This window comes from Corvus kubaryi, unplaced genomic scaffold (assembly GCF_017639235.1).
Source record: "Corvus kubaryi isolate FWS band 111438036 unplaced genomic scaffold, C.kubaryi_AGA036_p1.0 37398, whole genome shotgun sequence".
In the NCBI taxonomy this organism is placed as follows: domain Eukaryota; kingdom Metazoa; phylum Chordata; class Aves; order Passeriformes; family Corvidae; genus Corvus; species Corvus kubaryi.
In genome coordinates this window covers 53,966,171-53,987,600 of record NW_024581137.1, presented here as the reverse complement: position 1 = coordinate 53,987,600, position 21,430 = coordinate 53,966,171, and the positions used below count along the sequence as shown (strand labels likewise).

At 45.7% G+C, this 21,430-nt stretch overlaps 1 protein-coding gene across 5 annotated transcripts in view; it reads left to right on the top strand.

The window, feature by feature from the left end:
- Window positions 1–428: 428 nt before the first annotated feature.
- The window catches only part of LOC121671600 (sodium channel protein type 5 subunit alpha-like), a 215,225-nt gene continuing 194,223 nt past the window's right edge, over window positions 429–21,430 (top strand). For all 5 annotated transcript variants that reach the window (XM_042043575.1, XM_042043574.1, XM_042043573.1 and 2 more), the window contains exon 1: window positions 429–606. The gene's annotated coding sequence lies outside the window, so the exon portion shown is untranslated. The remainder of the gene's footprint in view (window positions 607–21,430) is intronic.

Sequence of the window (21,430 nt, the reverse complement as noted above, 5' to 3'; positions counted from 1 at the left end):
AGCCCTTCTCATCCTTCCTTTCTCGCCTTTTTCATCCTCCTCTTCCCTGTCCCTCCCTTCTTCTCAGCCCTTCTCATCCTTCCTTCCTCCCCACCCCTTTTCCTCGCCATCGTTTCTCCTTCCCCGCCGCTCACCCCTGCCTATCCCTCTGCCCTGCCCCCGTTTCCCGGCCTTCCCCCGCTCTGTTCCCCTCTCCCACCTCCCCCTCCGCCCCTCCCCCCACCGGCGGCAGGGGGCGCTGCGGGGCCGCCCCGGCTGCGCTCGGCGGGGCGGGCGGTGCCTTCCTCCCTCCCTCCCTCCCTCCTTCCCTCCACCCTTCCCTCCCTCCCTCCCTCTATCCCTCCCTCCATCCCTCCCCACTCCCCCCCGCCGCCCGCCCGCCCGGCCGGGGCTGCGCTGGCTCCGCTCCGCTCCCGCGGCAGCCGCACAGACGGCGCGGCGGCTCCGAGCCATGCGCGCTCCGCGGCGGGCGGGCAGCGCGCTCCGCGCACGGCAGCCGGGCCCTTCCTCCCCGCGGGACGGGACCGCTCGCGGACTAAAACTCTGTGGATACAATGAAGTGGCTCTGGGACTCTTGGTTTAGCAGGAAAAATTAAATAAACCAATGTAAGTGTCTCTTTTTATTTTTTTTTTCCTGTTTGTTTGTTTGTTTGCTTGTTAATAAAACGATAATAAAAGGAAAAGAAAAAAAAAAAAAAAACAACGAAAGGATGCCCGGTTCTGAGAGTGTCGCGGAGGAGGAATGAGTAGTGCCGGGATTTTCCCTTCCCTAAACTTTCCCTCGAGGCGGGAGGAGCGGCGGCACCGTCCCGTCCGAACAGGGCGGCAGAGAGGGACCGGGGGCTGGAGGAGAGAGAAGTTGGAGCAGCAGAGCTTGCGTTGGGCTGTGGAAGCAGAGGATATACAATTATATCGATATAGATATATATTGCTGTTAAAAGGTAATTCTGGCAGAGAATCGGTTTAGTTTCCATCTTGCTTCTGCACCCAGAAGTGCCGGAAAGAACAAACAACAGAGCAGAAAATACTCTGTAATTGTTCGGTTAATGTTATGTGGTGTCAGATGTGTTGGAGTGGAAATCTAGTGGCAGGTTTTGAAGGGAAGAAATGAGCTAGAATGGTTATTTCTGTGGTGGCAGGGAAAATGTATTGTTCTTCAGTATGACGGGAGTGTTACTGGTATTACTTGTTTTAAGAACTGACATATTTTAAGTGTGTTTCTTAATGGCACCAAGCACCTCAAAGCTGTTTGTAGAACACCTTTGCTTAAAAAATTTGGAGTTTTTACCGGCACAAATTAAAAACTTGACTTGGTTCTTGTAAATAAAAGCAAATGGGGGAGAGCTCTGCTGCACTCCAGCAAGGTGATCATGATTTTATCGAGGCAGCCCTGAGGGGAACAGTGACATACTGGGAGCACCGTGAGAGAGAACGAAAGCTAAATTAAAGCAAAACTTATGCAACTGAAGTGTGGCTGCAATAGGAATAAATCAGACCTTCCAGTTTTATTTTTCTTGGCGATTCGGGTGAGGAGCTGGAGATGAGCTTCTGGAAAGTGAAGAAACACATGAGCCAGGCACACCTATGGCAACAGGTGTCGTTTTGCCATGGAAGGGGTGAGCTGAGCTGTGTGAGTGCTTGAGCCAAGCTTTTCCAGTCACAGCTGGGGCAGTGGCTGCTCCTGCAGATGGCCCTTGGATCCGGAGTTGGTGGCCCCCACTTCTGCCACTGCTGGGCTGGCGAGCGGCTCTTCCCAAAACACAGGGCGGATGGTGGAATAAACATGGTGATTCAAAGAGGATTTGTCAATACTAAAAATAAACAGGCCCGCAGATGTGTCCTAGAGGGTCATGTCCAGGCACAGCATTTTCGGGGCCAATGAGCCCATTTCGGCGATTTTCCGTCCGTGTGTCCTGTCCAAGGTGCTGAAGTTAATTTTGCTGCAATTTCCCAGGATTTCGGGGCTTGGCAGAAGTGATCTTGGAGGCTTCCTGTCGTCTGAAACCAGCGAGGGGGTTCCCCCCCGGGTGGCATGAAGAAAAAGCAGGGATGTGTTTTCAGACACGTATATTTGATCCGTCCTTTTGGCGTGGGGAAGCAGGCCAGGTGGAGACGCAGATGGATCCAGCAGATCCTATAAGCTTGTGGTGGCAGAGAATTGGAAAGGTCAGAGCTGTGAGGCAGTGAGGAGTGAAACCCTCTTATTCTAATGGACCAAGAAAGTGGTGGTTTTGAAAGCGTCACTTCTGCTGGTTTGGGTGCATTGCCTTGATGGGACACCTGGTTCGGAAAAAGTTGAGGCGAGCCCAGAGTCAGGATGGGATGGGAATGATACACCCGGAATTGGAGTGATGTCCAGTAGTTTTGTTAATATTTTTTTAATTCTGGTGTAGCCTTTTCAAGTGGCAAATGTGGCTGACAGAGAGCTTCAGAAACAGAGGGTCCTTAAGAAAAAGGTCGTGTCTTTTGGGGGCAAATGTCTCAACATGTAAGCAATGGAAGTTGTGGTATTTTTAGATTAATGTGCCAAAAGGTCTCAGCCTTGAGTAGTGGAGTTTATGTAACTTTGGTATGGGGCAGATCACAGTATTGCCAGAAGTAATCACAGATTAATATTTTACTGAACTTGCTCATGATTGGAGTTGGATGTTGTAACGTGGTTTTTCTCAGTTCTTGCCGCTGACTCCGAATCATTCATAGTGCTGCTTTGCTCTCCTGTCTGAGGCTCTGAGGGTTTTACAAGCATGAAGGGTCAGCTTCTAAAGGCAGAGTTGTCACACAGAAGTGGTTTGTGCTGCAAGGAGCCCTGCAGGTTTAAAGCATGCCAGGGCTCTGTACAGTGTGGCAGGGAACGGATCCTGTTTCATGCCCTCAATCATTCATCAGAGGTCACAAAGGTATTCAGTTGCATCATTGGGTATGTAGCCTAAATACCTTGACCATGAAGGGGGTATGTAGACCACGAGACTTTGTGGCTCTGAATGACAACTCATGGGTACAGACTTTAAAACTGCAGCAGAGTTGAGAGCATTTTATTCCTGGCTTGAACCAGAAAGTGGCCTCGGTTCTCGCTGTGATGGACTAACACCTGTGGCACCAGCTACCACCTCCCAGGACCTTTACAGGTTACAGGAAAATGTTGAGTAGTTGCTGTGTCCTTGATTTAAATGTGTTGTCAAAATTATGGTTAAAAATTTACGGATAGAAAATGTCATCTTGACTGGGAGATTTATGAAATATAGCTACTTTTAATTTCTTTAAATATCCTATTTATGATATTAGATAGGGATTGGTTTAACTTCTCATTACCTTTTTCTGTTTAGCGTCTTGAAGGAACCCTCTGTGTACATATATGAGTAAAGAACATTTCGGGTTGCATATTAAAATATGTTGGTGGTCATTTGGAAATCCTGGTCATGCTTTTCAAAAGGAACATGTTATCATCTGTTATCACCTTCAGAGTCTTAGTTTTTGGAAACTCAACTTGAAAAACATAGGAGGGACCTGTTGTTTTCAGAGGGTGGGTGCTCAGTTCTTCCTGAAGATTGCTACCTCGTAAGTTGTCTCTGATGGTGCTCAAGATTTACTCTGCAAAATTATAGATCTGATAGTTAAAAGGTGACAACAACTAATTTCTCAATTCTCTCAAATAAAACTTTGGTAACAGAGAAGCAGCATCACTCTTAAATATCCACTTGATTTTTCTACTTTGTGTTTACACGTTGTCTTGAGGTAGGGCCTTAATCACGGTGTAAAGCAATTTATAGTTGGAGTTCTGTCATTGCTTCTCCCTTTCACCATCTAACCTGGAAGAAAATGCATGAAGTCTGTTGGGTATATTTCTGTTTGCTTGTAGTGAATATCTCTTCCATGGTGTCGTGGATGATTGCAACAGTTCAGATAAACATCTGTTTATTTCTCCTTTAAATGGAATCATTCTTATGAACATCTACCAAAAGGAAACCCGGGTTATATTTCTATTGATCTTGGTTTATTATTTACTTTGCAGACCAAACTGAGGAGCCCACTTTGACCTGGCTCTGTCTCTTTGGGTTTCTCTTGCAAAGTGACAGTTTCTAAATCAGGAAGGAAATCAGGTCACATTTCTGGCTCTACAGGATTTATCTCATTGCTCTTCTTTCAAAGTAATTAGAGTTACTAATAATGAGGAAAAGAAAACTTTTCCAGAACTGGAATGTCCCTAACTCCTCTCTCCTTCTGGCAGTTTTTGTGTCACTGAAGAGATCCAGGTAGTTCAGAAAGTTTGTTGTGGAGGATCCTTTTGCTCTGCTGTACACCCGGTGTCTTCCTTTCAGTGTAGCTTCAGGTGATCTGCTCACCTTTACAAATGTATCTTCTTTTCCTTAGGTTAATTATGTTTCCTTATTTATTCCCCAGTAGTTCTGAAACTGGTGTTATCAGCTCCAGGCTGTCCAGTTGCAGTCAGTGAGATCCCAGATTTCAGTTGGGGGGAAGAGAAAGGACACATTTATTAAAGTTATCCCCTGTCCCAGTCCCTCAGCTGGCTCAGGACAGAGCGATTTTGTTAAATTCATGCAGTACCAGCTGTCACAATCACTGTTTGTACCCCTCCTTTTCAGGTTTCTTATCAGTCCGAGTTCACAGAGGCAAATTCCCATGAAAGATTGCAAAAGAACCACAAAAATTCCTTCTCTTCTCACACTCCCACCTTTGAGGAGGTGTAGCTTGGAGGTCACCTTATGAATCATTAAATTGCAAAATTTTCATTGGTGTCAAAAGATCCCTTATCTTTCATGGCAAAAACATGCCTCACTGCTCTTTGTATTGAACAAAGCCCTTGCTAATCACAGTACTGCATAGCAAGAATGGCCTGAGTTTTATTTTTATCATCATATTGCAAGAGCTTTCTGAATGTAGAGATTTGACACATCAAATAATACTGTTGTACCAAAAACATGCAGAAAAATTTAGAAATTCTGTTAAGCTCCAAGTTTTCTCTTTGCCTTTTTAAAATTTAATTATAAAGTTAGAGGTTTTCTTTTATATTTTGGAAGAAATAAGTCCATACTTTACTGGATTATTTATTTAATATCTCATTTTGAATTGAGTTTTCCCAGTTTGCTAAACTTTCGCTTTTTACTGCAATGCTGAGAGCCCTATCAACAGGTTTTAGATTCTTTTTAAAGCTTGCTGGATTCCTAAGGTACTAAAACTGCTCTGCATTCAAGTTATTGTTTGAAAGATATCTGCAACTCGTGCTTTATTAATTTTAATCCAACTCTAGTATTGAGTATCTAAAAAGTTTTACTGATTTTATTTGCAAGTGTATAAAGTTAGGTGACTGAATGCAGACCACGGGCACAATTAAGGTGTGTTGGAAGAAATGAGTCATTCTCAATATTCGTGGCATTTGAAGGCTGATTGTGAACAGTAAGCCAGGTTTTAGGTTTTTCAAGGGGTCTTGGGAGGTGGGAGTTGTGCCTGAGTTTTTCTCCCTGTTGATTTTAAGTCTTTAGAGAAAACAAAAAAAAAATCTGTGTGGTACAAAGCTGTAGAAAAATTTGTCCATGAGCAAATTTTTATTAAGACCCATTAGCTGAAGATAGAGATTAACTTTTTAAGTTTAAGCCAAAATCCATTCTTAAAGACTGTATCTAAGATTTTTTTTCCTTATCATAATGAAACGGTCACTTTCCGCTCCCAAAATGGACAGTTTTGTTAGAGGCTGAACATGCCACTGCTGCTCCCGGCTGGCTTGCAGCACGTTGGGTCTAACAAGTTTTGCTTCAGGTTTAAGAGAACCTTGGTCCTGGGAAACCAAAACAAGACAGCACAGAGGGATCACTTCTGGTTATTTCCAGTGAGCAAAAATTCCCCCCGTAGGAGCCAGCTCAGTTTTTGTGCCCCACTGCCAGCCCGTTCTGCTCCTCCGAGGAGCGTCTCTGCTGCAAGGTCAGACACTGCCCCTGGGAAATGCCAGAAAACATGAACTTAAAAAAAAAAATGATGATAAAGAAAAAAAAAGCCCCCTCCCCATGGTGTTGAGGCTCATGAAGAGGAGCAACTCTGTCATGAAGTTTTTGTTTTAACCTGTGACGCAGCCACTAGAAGTGGACAAGAGGTTTAGGGAGAGCAGCGTTAGCGGGAGGCTTTCGGGGAGAGGAGAAAGGAGCATCATTAAAGTGTTACAGCCTGACCTGTAGACAGGCACTTGCTGTTGTCTGAGGCCTGACACGTTGGTAGCACGTTACATAATGCACAATTATAAAATCACACTAAAGCCTCTTTAAAATACCTGCCTGATTATAACAGGGTAATTGTGCTGCGTTTAATAGCGCTGAGTGCTGCGGGGAAGGGACCCCCGTGCACCAAACTCGCTCCTGCGCCTGCCATCCCGCATGCAGCCGGCGGTGCCATCCCCGTGGAAGCCCTAAACCCTCCCCAAGCCCCTCGGGTGAGTGCCTGCTCCCCGTTTCGCTCTCGTGTTACAGGGGTTGTCCTTTCCTTCCGGACGGATTGCTGCCTGTCGCTGCTCCCCATATTAGTCCAGCCAGCGCGCCGTGACGCGGCCGCCCTCTCTCCCTCCCCGGGGCCGAGCACATCGCCTCCGGTGCGTCCCCAGCCCGGTCCCCAGCCTCCCGCACCGCGCTGGCACCGCAGCTCCCGTGCTGCCGGAGGGGCAGAGGCACTGCCAGACGTGTCTGCAGCGAGAGGCTCTGCAAAGCACTGCAAGTATCTTAACAATTTTTTTTTTTTATTTATTTTTTCCCCACCCCGTATCTCTTTTCAGCAGTGTTCCACGTCGAGGGGTCTACTCTCGCTCGATGCGCGCGTGTAGCTCCCATTCAGCTGCTCCGTGGGGTGCTCTGGGCCCCTTGGGAAGTCACCCCTTCGGAGCTACAGCCCGTGGCGAAGTTCCCCGGGTTTGCCGAGATCCTCGCAGCTCTTCCCTTCCCTCCTGCGTCCATCAAACGGAGGGATGAGTCCTCTTCTCGGCTCTGCCGGCGTAAATCCAGATCGCTTTGTTCGACTTCAGCAGAGCTAATCCAGATTTACACAGCCCTTTCCCCGAGGACTTCCCCCGTTTCTCGCTCTAGGTGGCCGTTAGTGGGCCAATGTCAAAATACATCTGATCTAGGCAGATTCCCTGTCTCCAGACATTAATTATTCCCTGGCAAAAGTTTCTGAGGAAGAGCGGTTGGATTTGAAAACAATATACAAATTCTGTTGCTAATTTTAGAAAGTAAGGGGGATTTTTTTCCCCTCCTGTTGAAACTAAATATAATTTGAAAGATAATGTACAAAGACTTAAATATAGCTTGCAATTATACATGGCATATGAATAGTTTCTCTTGGTTTTAACATGTTTGGTTTATTTTTCCATCTTTCTCAGCAGACAGCTGTTAGATAAAGGGAGAAAAGTAAATAGTTGTTATGAAACCATACGTCACAGCTAAAAGGAGTAATAAAAAAAGGAATTATCATATGAATAAGGGAAGATAAAGACAAAATAATTCCTTTCTGTGCTTTTTTCCCCTTGCCCCATCCTTCTATGACACTTCTGTAGTAGTACTTTAGCTAAAGAAGTACTTGAATACTTCTAGAACAAATTTCCTCTAGGTCCACCATGCTCCTGTTCCTGCTGGATTCAGGCAGTTTTGAATTGAGGCTCTGGATCCTTCACAGGAGGATCAAACTAGGGTAGAAACTTTCCTAGGAGAATCCCTGGGTTCTTGGGTTCCCTTCCCCTTGGTGGAAATTTTGCTTGAGTTATACTGAGTCTGCTTTTTTATGAAGTTGCTCAACTTGACAACTCCCAAAAGTTTTGTTGTGTCCGCATGGTGTCTGAGCAGGCACCTGCAAGGTGTACAGATATCCAGGCTTGAAGAACTTGCTTCCTCTGGTAGTTGTGAAACACAGCTCTGCTCCTCAAGTGCTGTTACATCTGGGAAAAATTGTTCTTTGGATTAAAAGTTTCTTGGGATTTTCCCTGTCCCGTGAAACCTGAGCAGTGCGGGGCTGGCGGGTCTTGCTCTGAGTGTTGTGTGCTCCATAGTCAGGACCCAGTAAAGCTTTTCAGCCGCTTCTTAGGATGGTCCAGAAAGAACCTGGAAACACTGCACTGGGTCACACATCGCCTTTTTCCACAAAGCTATGGAGAATGGCATAAAAGACCCTCAAAATAACAACAGTACTAAAAAACCACTCCAAAATGATGGTTGTAGACTCCTGGGAAAAGGCAAGTGGCGGTGTATGAGACTGTGATCCAAAAACATTGAAATATTCTGGGCTGTGGTTTTCTTTTATTAATTAGTCTAAGTGATGTTCAGAACCTGAAACCAAGGCTTTTAGACACATCTCTGGTGCCTAATTCTGCTCAGTGTCTCGTAACAGGGTGAATCAGGAGACTGTTTATTGAAGTCAGTGATGCAGCGTCGATGTAAAAGCGACAGAAGGGAGGTGGAGGATTTGTTTACGAGCAGAGAAGTCCCCTGGACAGTTTAACACTAACAGAGAAAATTACTGAATAGCTGCAAAGCGCAGAGCTTAAATGTAGCTGAAATAAGTCTTCTGGAGCATTTCCAAAACTATTTTAAGGGCCTGATCCAGAGCCTGATGAAGCCAAAGGTAAAACTCTTTTTGACTTCTTCAGATCCAACATTACACTTTGAAACATCATTCCCTCTCTGGAATTTTCTAAAGCTGTCTCCTAGGTGGTTTGTAATTAACTATTATGCCAGATGTAATGTCTTTTGTATCCCTTTAGTACTTGGATTTGTTAACTATAAGAAAGAAATAGTAGCATAATGCCTTTGTTGCGCAGGAAATTCTGATTTTCTATGTATTTAGTCATTAGTTGCACAAGCCGTTGAAACTCATCTTTTGTTTCTTGGTTCTTGCATTGGTTTACCAGTGTGTATCTGTCTTATTCTGTAGCTTTTGGACCCACTGGACAACTTGATTCAGAGGTTTAGGACTAAGGGATGTTTGGCTTTTGCAAGTGCTGTTAAAGGATTGAGACTAGAGAGACTCAAAAGAGCATCATACGTAAGAAAGTGGCTGTGTGGTGACCCAGCCACATAGTACACATCAATGAATTCACTGGAGTTCCACAGGGGACAGCATTACTTCAGTAATGTGGGTTTACAGAATTTTTGTTGTGTTATTCCATATTATATTCTATTTTATGTTTAGTGTCCTGTTGTTAGGCCAGTGCCTGCTTCACCTCCACCATCCAGGTCTGTGAGATCGGGTAATGCCAGGTGTAGGCTGTAATTGTACAGTTTTAAATGGAGCTTGTAAACAAAGCCCTGGGGTCTCAGTGCATTTTGAAATAATCTGAAAAGGCTCAATCTTATGGATTCAGTGCTGGATCCAAGCCTGCTGAAGATCCCTGTTGGCTTCGGGAGGTTGTGGATAGGTCTTCATGTCTGAGGGGGAGTGGGTGTCAGGAGTTGGGTACCAAGGGTGCCTCGAGCTGTGAGAGAGCCTGGTCCTGTTGAAAGACTGGGGGAGGTGACAGAGGGACAAATATGATGTCCCAGAGGACATGGCCCTTGTTCTTTAACCCTGCCCCATGACCCTGCAGCTGAGTCTCCCTCCCTGTGTGCAGGGGGGAATGTTTGACTGTATTGGCACCACTGCCCACTTATATGCATCAGATATGGATTAATAACTATACATTAAATATATGTTTTATTTATATATGCATATTTATACAAAAAAACCCCAAATCAGGAATGAAGCAAGGGTATTGAAAATGCAATTTCCAGCTCCATCAGTGGTGTACTCCCCATTTTGCTGGGAACTGGCCTGTCTGTGGTGGTGTCAGATGGGATATCTGTGCCCAGCTATTGCAAGAAGCTGGTGCAAACCAGGGTGAGAGGCAGCAGGGATCACACTGAGGATGCGTGCACCCATGCAGTGAGGCTGTGGCTCTTTCTCCCCCAGCCCTTGCCCCAGCCATCGCTGCAAAGGGTGTGAGGAAGGGAAAATGGAGGGTGTCCCTGACCCCGGTAATCTCCAGCTGCCACCGAGCCTCCCGGGAGGCACCCGTGGCCAGCACAGATTAACACAGCCCACAGCAGGGACTGGCCTGCGGCCAGCATGGCCCTGGGATCAAAGGAGCATGGAGGTGGCCGAGAGCCACCTTCGGGCCCCTCCTCCTCGCCTCACTCTGCAGCAGCTTTTGCCTTCCCTGATAAATCAAACCCACCCTTGGCCGCCGGCTGCAGATCAAAACGCTTCTTTCCCTATATCTTACATTGGGTGTTTGGGTCCAAGGTGTGTTTTCAGAGCTGACAGTTGGATAAAGTCTTCAGGATCTTGCTCGGGGAGGGACATGGATGTGTGCTGGCTGCCTTTCTTCGTGATGAACAGAAACAGGGTGTTCTGACCCCAAAGGATAAGTGCTGGTGGTGTGAAGCTGGGAACCATCATGAGGATGTCACAGGCAGACCCAGTGCAGAGGCATGGAATGAGCTGTGCCCAGTTCTCTGCAGTGTCCTTGCTGGCCCAGCTGCCTCTAGGAGGAAAGGAGTAGGAGGGAACTGCATGCAGCATTATTTTAGAGTTCAAAAGGTCACAAGGAGCCAGGGAACGCACAGAAATTGGCATCACAGCACTGAAAACGGTGTATTTGAGTGGCAAGCCAGTGCCTTGATTTGGTTTGCTGTGGGTGGTCTAGGTAAGAAGCTTTATTTCTGTTAGGTTATTTTTGAGGGCTGTTCTTTTGCCAGGATCAGGAGGAAGGTACTTTAAGACATATTTTGAAGGGATTATCAGTGTTGTCCCCATCTGTTCCAGCAGTCCTTGTGCCCCAAAATGCAGAGGCAATTTCCTGCTGCATGGCTGAGCCCTTTCCGGGAGGTTCCTCAACCCATGCACTCCCTTTGGGCACCTTGATTTTCATCTTCTCGTCCCTGGGCTGATAGCAGCTCTGTAAGGCAGGGACTGCTGCTGACCAGCACTGCACGGCCACACAGCTGCCAACAACCAGCCTTGGGGCTGAGAGGTTTGTATTCCAAGGTGGGGCTGGTGCCAGCTGCACTGTTTTAAAGGTGTGATGGTCCCCAAGGGTGGCCGAGGAGCAACCCTGCCTTAACTTCTGTGTCTGTTGTGTTATCCCTTCCCAATAATAACCCAACGTCCTGCTCAGGTGGGAAACAACCTGAGCAACAACCTGGAGGAACAGCCTTGCTAGGGAATTTTCTCCTCTCATTTCAGTGGTCCAAAGTCCCACCCTGAATGCAGAGCACGATCACTTCATGCTCATTTTAAGTTGTGGCAGCTGAACACACACGCTGGTTTGCAGAACCACATGGCCCAGGGCAGGACTCAAAAAGCAGCATCTCGCACATTTGGGTCTGTGGGATGTCAAATATGTTGAATATTTTCTTCCCAATGCCAGTCTGAAAGCTAGTTTTATAGTCACAGCTAGCATTGCAAATGTTTGAATCGTCCTCTGGTACATGATTTCTTCCAGGAGGTTCCTACAACTTTAGTGAATGTGAAAGTTGTGATTAGCATGGGAGATCATTGCTTATAGCAACTACACAATATATTAGGCTACCCATCAATCTTGCTGTTAGAGCACTCCGCAGAATTCAATAAGCAATGTTATTCACACTGTTGTCTTTAGGAGCTTGAGAAACTTCCCAAAATGTTGTATGATCCAGGAAAAAGCTTTGCTGCAAAGCAAGTTTGCTTCATTGATTGCACTTCTTCACTTTGGTTACTGAATGGTAGGCTAAAAATAAATTAAAAAAAAACAAAACAAAACCAAACCAGTATTGAGATCAATCTCTAATTGATTTTGACTTGTCATATCCAGTTAAAAGCAGAACCAATGCTTTCTGAAGTGTTACTGATGTTCTGGAGCTTTGTGAAGCTGCATATGAGAGAAAGCATCAATAGCAGAGTGTAAGATCTTTTAATTTGGGCTTCATACAGAGTTTTAGGCACTTAAATGTCAGACTAAAGTTCAAGTGTTCATCAAAGTCCTGCAAGGATCTCCAGTGTCAATGAAATTCCTATTAAAAACTGTCCTGTGAGGCTTTACTGCCAGCAAATGCTGGTTCCTTGAAACAAAAGTTGTGTGGACCGTTGAAGAAAAGGCCTTCAGAGGGTAAAGGGGTGCCTGAAGAGAGTTTCTGAGCAGGAAACAATGAGGGAGCTGCTGTGGGAGCTACCACGAGAGCCAAGCTCAGCTTCTTTGCTTCAGCAGTGGGTTGGCTGGGGACACCATCCTGGAGGGCAGGGACAGTCTGTGTGGCTCTGTCCCCACACCTCCAGTGGGGCTGGGGGCTCAGATTGCATCTCCAGAGCTAAAGGTGCTGGAAATCACTCTTTCCCAGAGACAGGAGGGCAGGCAGGGACCAGACCCCTCATGCTGTGCTCAGCATCACCCTGACAGCTCCCCATCCTGATCCTCTCTCTACAGAAGCGCCTCCCGGCTCTCTCTGCTATGGCTGCCACTTTTCTGAATGTTTTTCCCTGGACTGCCAGCCTTGTGCCTTTGAGGGGGGCATGGAGGGAGGGGAGAGCCAAAACAGAGGACAGCCTATTTTTAGGCTGACTATCTCCCACTCCCTGGAAGGCCGGGTGCCAATTAGGTGGTGTGGTGGGGTGACGATCGCCTGTCTGTAACGCAGCCCGTTGGCAGAAAGGGAGCACAGATTTGAGACATCTTTCTGCACCAAGGCACCTTGAGCCTGTTAGATGTTTGCAGTAATGTTTATTTTCCACTCTTTCATCTGCTTATTTTTATCTGGGTAGCTTTTTCCTCCCTCCCATTGCATTTTATAACAGAGCTCCCTGCACACCGTGTTGTGCGGTGTTTTGAAGTCCAAGTACATGGTTTTGGCTTGTGCCTTTCTGTTCATTTTGTAGTGGCATAAGAAAAAAAAAAGACTGGGAAATTTTGGCTCAGGCCCATAATTTAGAGATTTTAAAGCCATGAAATAAAACTGTGATCATCTACTCTGTCTCCAGAATAGCAGAGGGCTCCTCAAAATTAGTATGGTTTCAGCTACAGCATATACTGTCAAGACAAGAGGAATTGAGCAGGATGATTCAGTCTTTGGTAGGTTATCAGTCTTTGGTAAAGCATGGTTAAATGATTTCTTTAAAGTGTGCACATTATGCCTAATGAATATTACTTTTGTTCCAGTTCTTGACCACTGGATTTCTTCTATATTATTTTGACAGAGTGCAAAGTACTCTGTAATAAGGAGAGGAGTAGTAATGTTTTAGCTGTGTTTGTCTGAGGGTGCTGGTACCCTGATTAATTCATCCCTTTCCATTCTCTTTGGTGTGATTGAGCTCTTTGCAGCATTTGCTATGAGCCTGATTTCCAGCCCATAATTGTCTTCAATGATACTTCCCTAAACCTTTCTAATTTATCAGCACAACCCTTGTGCTTTGGACATTGGAACTGAAATGGGGTAATGTTCCCATCAGTTTCTATCACTGTCCCCTGAGCCCAGCTCTTCTGCTCTTTCCCCCAAAAAGCAGAGAGGTTTTTGGTCACTCAGATCTTTCTGTTTATCCACATAAAACACTGCCACAATTGTGGTTTTCTTCTGGTGCTTTACCACAGTGTCCCAGTACTTTGGAAAGCAACAGACATTCAGAGTACATCTTGGCTGAATCTGTAGGAACCCTTGGGTTCAATTATCATAACTTGTTGATGTAGAAAGTCTAGCTAAAGAAACCAGGGTATTTTGTACTCCTATTGTACAGCTTTATCACTGTTGAATGCAAAATGTCATTCTCAGCATATTATTGCTCTATTGCATGGATTTTTCCCAAGTGCAGAACAGAAATAGGTATTGAACATTTTTGCCCTTTCTGTGCTGTTGTGCCTGACGGTACTTAAAGGATACATTTTGTTCCTTATGTGTTTGAAAAGTTCCTTCTTGCCCTTAAAAAGGCCAGCAATTTCTCTAGCTGCAGTCTTGTCACTGATTCTTTCTGCTCTTAGACAAGCACCAGAGTTACATGTTACCATGTTATTCTTGACTTCGTTTCTTTGTTCTTTTTTTTTTTTTTTTTTAATAAAGCATTTTGCACTCTGGGGTGTGTGCAGCATTTTGGTTGTCATAGGATAGGAGATAAAAACTTTTTTTGAGCTCGTTCAGTGTCCAGGGAAAGTGACTCCATAGGCTCTGCACTACATGGCCAGCATGAGATTTGAAGGATGAAGCTGGAGAGAGCTGGGAAAGTAGGAACGGGAAAATTCCCCTACATCTCATTAAGGGTGAAATCCTTTCTCTGCAAAAAGCCTCAGCAAAATAGATCTGCTTCATATCACCAAAGCTTGAAGCACTCCTTTCATACAGGGACAGACTAAGGGGGATTACAAGTTCCCAGATATTGATACATGACAGTCTGGTATATGTTCCCACATCAGGTCACATGATGGCACATACCCTTTTTTTGCCCCATGAAATATGGTTGTGATATCATTCCACCTTCTTCTGTGTTTCTGCTGGCAGCCCACACATAGCTGGGGCTTAGAAAAATGACACCAGGGTCAAAACCAGAGTCATCATCCCACAACCACTGTCCTTCTGCAGCTGAGCAGTGAGCTGCTCCTCTTTGACTTCATCCTTAGCTGGAGACTGCAACAAAACAGCACCACTGGGACAGTCTGTCCTCAGCACACTCAGGCTGGGCTGAAACACTCAGGACTTCAGGAGAAGTTCTCTGCCCTGTGGGAAAGCCCAGGCTGGGAGGTGAGCTGCAGCCCTGGATCAATGAGCTGAACACCAAGGTTTGCGAGGAGGAAGGATGACTTCCCAAATCCCAGCAGAAGCCATGCAAAGCAGTGAGGTTTTCTTTCATTTGCTGGAAGTATCAGAATTCAGTCTTTCAAACCTACTTATGCTGGAGTCCATTAGCAACACACACAAGTCCTGGCTTTGACTGAACATGAACTCTGGGCTGATGCATATTTATTTATTAATATTTTCTATTTCATGCTGCTGATTGTCCCAGATGCAGGGGAGAGAAATGACTTTCAAATGAGAAGATTTTTCTTAAGCCTAGAGCATAGCTGTACTTGGAATGCAAACTTTAATCAGTTTTTTGATGGAGAAATATGTAATAAAAGTGCAATCTCTGCTGGGTTCCCTTTCATCCCAGTATCAGCTGTAGGGTAGCGTCCCTTGGAAGAAACACAGATTGTGTGCAAAATAATTTAGGTTCTTTGTAACAATCTTGTTGCAGGGACCATCGACCTCTCTTACGTGCTTATTTATCTTATTTATCACAGCAGTAATAAATATTAATAATAGTGATAAACATGGCATGGTGGGAAAGCTGTGCTTCACTGACTTTTTTGGGGAAGTTGAGTATTTATAGTTCAGAGATTTTCTAACTCTTACTCTTGGATTCAAGTGTCTGCTTCTTCAGTTCAGCAGCAGTCAGGTTCCTGGGCTCTCAGACACAGGAGTGCCCTTAACCCCAAGGAGGCATCACTTCTTCCAGCAGCCCAAATCCTCTTGCCCCATGCACCTTGCAGGCAGTCACACCCTGAGCATGAGGAAACTCTGCTGAAGAGCAGCACTATCTCTGTGGCTGATTTCATGAGCTGTCGAGGGTCCACATCATCCCTCCCATCCCACTGTGCCCAAGGGGCATCCCAAGCCCTGAGAGCTTTTGCTGTGCACCTAAAAAAAATCCCGAGTGCTCCTGTAAATGGTTGCAGTAAAGAGCTACTGGATGAGGCTATTTTTTTTCAGGGCAAAACCAGAGAGGCTACTTAGCATAGTTTTACATGCTGCTAATGTGGTTTTATTGCTTCTAGGACCTGACCTACTATCGTTATGTTCTGCTGTATTATGTGCTGTGGATGCTTTTACTCATTTGGAGCTGGTCCAGGGATCTCTAATGGGGCTCTGCACTGCATGACCTAGGTGTGCTCAGCATGACACCATCCCCTGCACTGGGAGAGCTGGTTTATCACACTGCTGTGGACTGGGAAGATTGGGAAATTGGGCCAGCAGCACGCTGTGCCTTGTGCTGGAGTTTGGATTCTGTGGAGTGCAGCAGGGTGATGAAGGGAGGGACACCCCTGTTGTCCCCATCATCACACAGGCTGTGGGTTTCTTTATGCTCCACTGTGGACTTGCTGTGTGCACACAGAGCACTTCAGTCCAAGCACTGGTGTGCAGGGGATGTGGTGAGCTGTGAGTCAACCACCACTCTTCCTAATGAGAAACCCAACAGATTACAAGTTAAAAATGGACAAAGAATGATTTTTGGGGTTCCCCTTTGCCTGCACTGCTGAGTCCAGGAGTCTTGCAGCCAAAATAGTGGGTCTTAACATTATCCCTTTAGCCCTTTGAGCATTTACCTCAGTGGTATATTTAGCAACATAAATTATGTTTTGTTTGTGTTTGGTGCTCCTAGTTTTGGCCTTCTCTCCCACTCTACAGCCTCAAATTGCTAAAGTGAATGTGTGGTGTTTGTTCTGCTTTACAAGGTTTCTTGACAGCTATCAGCATTTTACATTTGGTACAGTCTTCTACTTTTTTTTCCCCTCCATGTATATAATACTGATCCAGGCAATAACACCTTGGCTACAAGGCCAGTTTCCTTCTGAAATGCTTAAATACAGATTGAGAAAACCTTACTTTGGTGAGCAGTGACTTCTGTGCCTGAATAACTCATAGGGGCCTAGTCTATATTTTGAAAATCTGTAGGCCTCTCCTTTGTTACCAAAGTAGCAATTTTATATTGGATTGGAAAAAAAAAATTGTATCATGGAGGTGGAATCTTTGGATGACAATGTGGTTTTACTGTTGGGTGCTGTGACCACCAGCACATGTGTTTAACTTGAAGGAGAGGTTCACAGCTTGTGTTACTTGCCCTGATTTTTAAGTGGTTTTTTTAGGGGCAGAGCTTTGATTATTCAAATGCTGCTCCTAGATTTTATTGTCTGTGAGACTTCAGTTGTTTTTCCAGGAGGAGGGAATGGGTGAAGTCACAAGACAGAGTGATCACAGGGCTGGAGTGATGGTCAGACAGAGCTCCTTGGAGGCTGATCCAGTTGGGCTGGGAAGCTCTGCAGTTGCTCCCAGTTCAGCCAGCCTTGAGGAAGCTTGGGCTGGCCTAAGAAAACCTCCAAAGGAAGGGCTGCAGCAGCTGAGGCAAAGGGAATAACAATTTTGGAGGAGAGGAATAGCACTCCAGGGAGGAGAGCCTGTGTTTTCTTGAGAATGGGAGATCACCCTGAGAGCTGTGTTTGCCTTGGGTACTCTTGAGTTGCCTGAGTGAGGTACCTGGGCATTCAATGACACTGCCAAACTGGGCTGGCAAATCGAGGCACTGGATTTCAATGAAGAGAAAATGAGATAGCTGGAAAGAAAAAACCCAAACCAACCAAGAAAAACAAAAAGACCCTCACCAAAAGGTGTTTAATTGGACAGAAATAATTTAAGCATCCTTTCACCACAAGGTGCACAGTTTTTCTTATTTTTCAGAGTAGAACTGAGGGCAAATTGCAGGCCCAAAATCCTGTAGGAATGACACAGCAGGGACTTGGCCCCACACCATGCACTAGCAAATAAAGTTTTTGTCCATCTTTTCAAACCTCCACAGATAACCCCAGGATGCCCCTTCCAGTCCCAGGGACCCAATGAAGGGTCTTTCCACCCATAGCTCTCCAGAACTTCTCTCTTCACCACCGTTCATTTATTTTCCCCAAAACCTTCCCACTCGTGCCTCAAATTCTGCTTAGGTGAACACTCCCCGTCGCCTTGCTTTTGCTTCCTTCCAAGCAGAAGCGCCTCCCACCCCAAGAGACAGCGCTGGATTCAGTGTTTTCATGGACAGGAGCAGTGTGAGCGCTCCTTACACGGTTAATCAGGTGTAGAGAAAGAGCACACTGTGTGTGGCAGTGGCCTTGTGTGACCCCAGACGTTGCCGCGAGGTGCTTCTGTCTCTGCATTGGTGCCGGATGAACTTGGAGCATCTGTGCTCTCACCATGTGCTTTGCTGATGCAGGATGGCTAAAATATGCTGCTTAGGTGATGGAACACAGAAGAGTTTTGGTCTTCAGGGCTGCTGAGTTTCTCAGCCAAGGTCTGTGTTGGTCTCCAGTCCTTAGCACAGACCTCTCCTGCAGCCTGCCCAGCATTTTCTCTGCATGGAGTTTGCTGTTCACGTCAAGACTGTGCTGCAGGAGCAAGAGAGCATTCAAAGCATTTTGGCGTGAACGGTTCTAACCCTGATCCTAGCCCCATGTAGGCTCTGAAAATGCACGCTCAGCAAAACTGCTGAAAATGTGCTGGAGAGCTTAGCCTTAAGAGTACCAACATCTGTGAAATATTTAAAAAGTAGTCAAAGGGGGAAAAGTTAAGAGCAAATGGAGGAGAAAGCATGCTGCTAGTTCAGCAGAAAAGACAATTGTACCTGCTGGTAGCAAGAACAACTTCATCATCTGATGCATGGACCTCTTCCAGCTTGTCACAACCAATACTGCACACCCAAGGCTATTTGTTGCATTAGCAATAAACCAGCGAGTGTGGGGAGCTGCAGCTCCTCCTGGCACATAGGCTGGGCACCAGCTCCTGCCTGTGCCAGCACTGCTGCTGCTTAGACAGGAGAGGAAGAGGTGAAGACGTGAAATGCCGTGGAGGTCACGCTGTGTTTCCCACCTCGTCTGCACTGGGTGTTGATCAAGCCCAAGTGCTAAGTCAAGCCTCAAGTATTATCTGCTGTTTTGTGAGGAGGATTTAAAAGACACCTATCACGCTACAGCTGAGGTTTGTTTTGCTGTGGCTAAGAGAGAACCAATCTTTTTTATTCTAGGGCAGGGCAGGGCACAGGAGGAGCTGTCTCCAGATCCTAAATGGCAACTCAGAAATTGAGCTAAGGAGAAATCTGCATTCAGCTGTAAATGAACAGAAAGACATTAATTGTCCTACTCTGAATTCAGCTGAGATTGAGGTGAGATGTTTTTCCAAATATGTTTGAATTCCAGAGGTAGGATCTTCCTATGGACACAGCTCAGCTCTACATCACAGACAGCTGCATCAGAACTGGTATAACTGAGGCTAAAATCTTTCTTGGAGTTTGTTGCTAAGGACTTTCCCGCTGAATGACGCACGGGAGTGAATTAGCAGTGAGATGTATGAGTACTTCATGTGTAATGTGCTTGAGCAGTGTGGTTTGTTCAGAAGGCAGATTGCCTCACTATGTTCTTGACAAAAGAATCTTGAAAGTTAGACCCCAGTTGAGTGTGTTGCAATAATGCAGCCCTGCAGTGCCAGAGACCTGAATGAACTTGGTGTGATCTTCATTTCTTATCTGCTGTATACCTGGAAAGAAAGAAAAAAACTCCTCTATAACACAGGCAGAAATAATCCTCCAGGTCACAACTGACCCAGAGGACACATGCCAGACAAGGTGACAGAGAGAAAAGCCCACATAACTTTTGTTTAAATCACATGGAGATAGTTCTCTGCTGAACTTCACTCTGTTTTATCTGGTTGGAGGTAAAATCATCTGACTTTCATCAAGGTTCCTGTCAGTTCCAGGAGAGACCAGTAAGCTGCACCTTCTGGAAAAGGACTGCAAAGTAGAGTCATTCACTTTTATGGTGGAACTACATAACCAACCATACTTGACTTTTCAATCCAGATTTTTCTCAGCATCTTGACCTGAACAGATCTGTTCACAGGATGAAGGAATACAGAAGTGACAATAATGAGGAAAGAGCAAATAGATTAACTGTCCTGTGGGGAAAAAGTTTGTACTAACTTACTTTATGATAGCAGCCCTGAGGCTGCCTTCAAGACAAGATGTGGAGGACATGCAGACAGTCAATCCTGAATCCTAGAGATGGGTAAGCAGATATGGCCTTGAAAATCACAAGCTGGTTAATAATCATGGGGGTATTCAGGCTGCATGGGAAGTGCTCATGAGGGCAGGAGAGAGAAATAGAGCACAAGGTTCCTAGAGATCATGGAGACTGACCTTTCAGATCTGCACTGGCCAACCCAGAAAAAACAATTCCAAGTGTAATTTGGCCTTCCTGACACCTAAAGCCTTGTCCTTCCAATTTTTCAAGCCAGCAGCTTGAGTTTGCCTGTCAGGTGCTGATTTTGAGGAGAGACCTGCCTCCAGAACCAGAACTCAGCGGATGGGAGAGCAGCTTGGCTGTTGAGCAGGGAGATGATCTCCCATTGTGGGCATAATTGCTGCATTCCTTAACTGGGAGAGGAGTGGAGCAAGCCTGCATGTGTAGGACTTACATGGAAATGGCATTTTTACGGGAATGTTTGAAATGCATCTTACAGGCACCCAGTTGAACACTCCTCTCAGTCTGGCCACATGGCAGTTTCGAGTCCTTTGAACTTTTTGCCCTCCAGGCAGAACCCAGGGTTGAGTTTTCCTACCGACTTCCAGGATGCCAGGTCATTGCTATCCACAGTGAAGAGAACTCAGCTGCCTAAAGTCTCACCCCCAGCCCTGTGTTCATCTCGTTGGCCCTGATTGTGGTTTCTCAGGCTCATCCAAAGGCAGGCATTGTTTTCTGCAGCTTCTGTGGCACTGTGTCCACTGGCAGACCTCTGTTTTTAGCAGGGTTAGGAGTCAGACCACAGCTGGTAGCCAGGCAGTCTGCCAGTGTGCTGGGCACATCAGCCATTTCTCATGATATAGAGCAGCTGAGCTAGATTTTTTATTTTTTTGTGTGTGTGTGTAAGCTTTGAAACACGTCGAGCTTGCCATGTGGGAAAAAGTTCTGCGAGTCCCGTGCTTGTCTGCATCCATTTGTGGCAAGGGCACAAGAGTTTGGGAGCATATTTCTGCTCCTGGCTTAAAACTTGCTCTCATCATATTGTGCCTGCGTGCACAAAACCTCCTGTTAAGACACCAAGGTCTGTTTCTAGCTGCAGATTGTCAGTGTGGTGCGTGTAGTCAGGGAAATCAAACTAAAAATGTGTGTAAATTCAGAGGCTGCTTCTGCAGCTCTTGTGCTCCATATGCTGCTCTCAGGAGAGCAGGATTTCAGCCCAACTGTCAGGCTCCTGTGGGAGTGTTTCACTGCTGCTTTGCTGTCCTGGACAGAGGCTTTACATGAAGTTATTACCCCAAACCAAAAGCAGAGCTGAGTGCCTTTCACAATCTTGTTATTCTGCATGGTCCTGCTTTAAGGGATTTATTCATGTTACCAGTGTTGGTCTCCTCCTCTTTCTTCAGGAGCTAAGTTTTAGACTTTACTCTTTCAAGGCAGAAAAGGATGAGAGAAGAAGCCACAATATTAATCCCTTCACAGAAACACTGATTCTGCTTTTCTCAGGTTATTATCCTAAAACAGGAAAAATAAGGCTCCCATGGGTCTGAGAGTGGCAAAACTAATTCATCATCATTTCCTATGGGTCTAGTTTGTTTATCTTTAACTCACCCTTCCAAACCCATGGGCTCTTCCTGACCA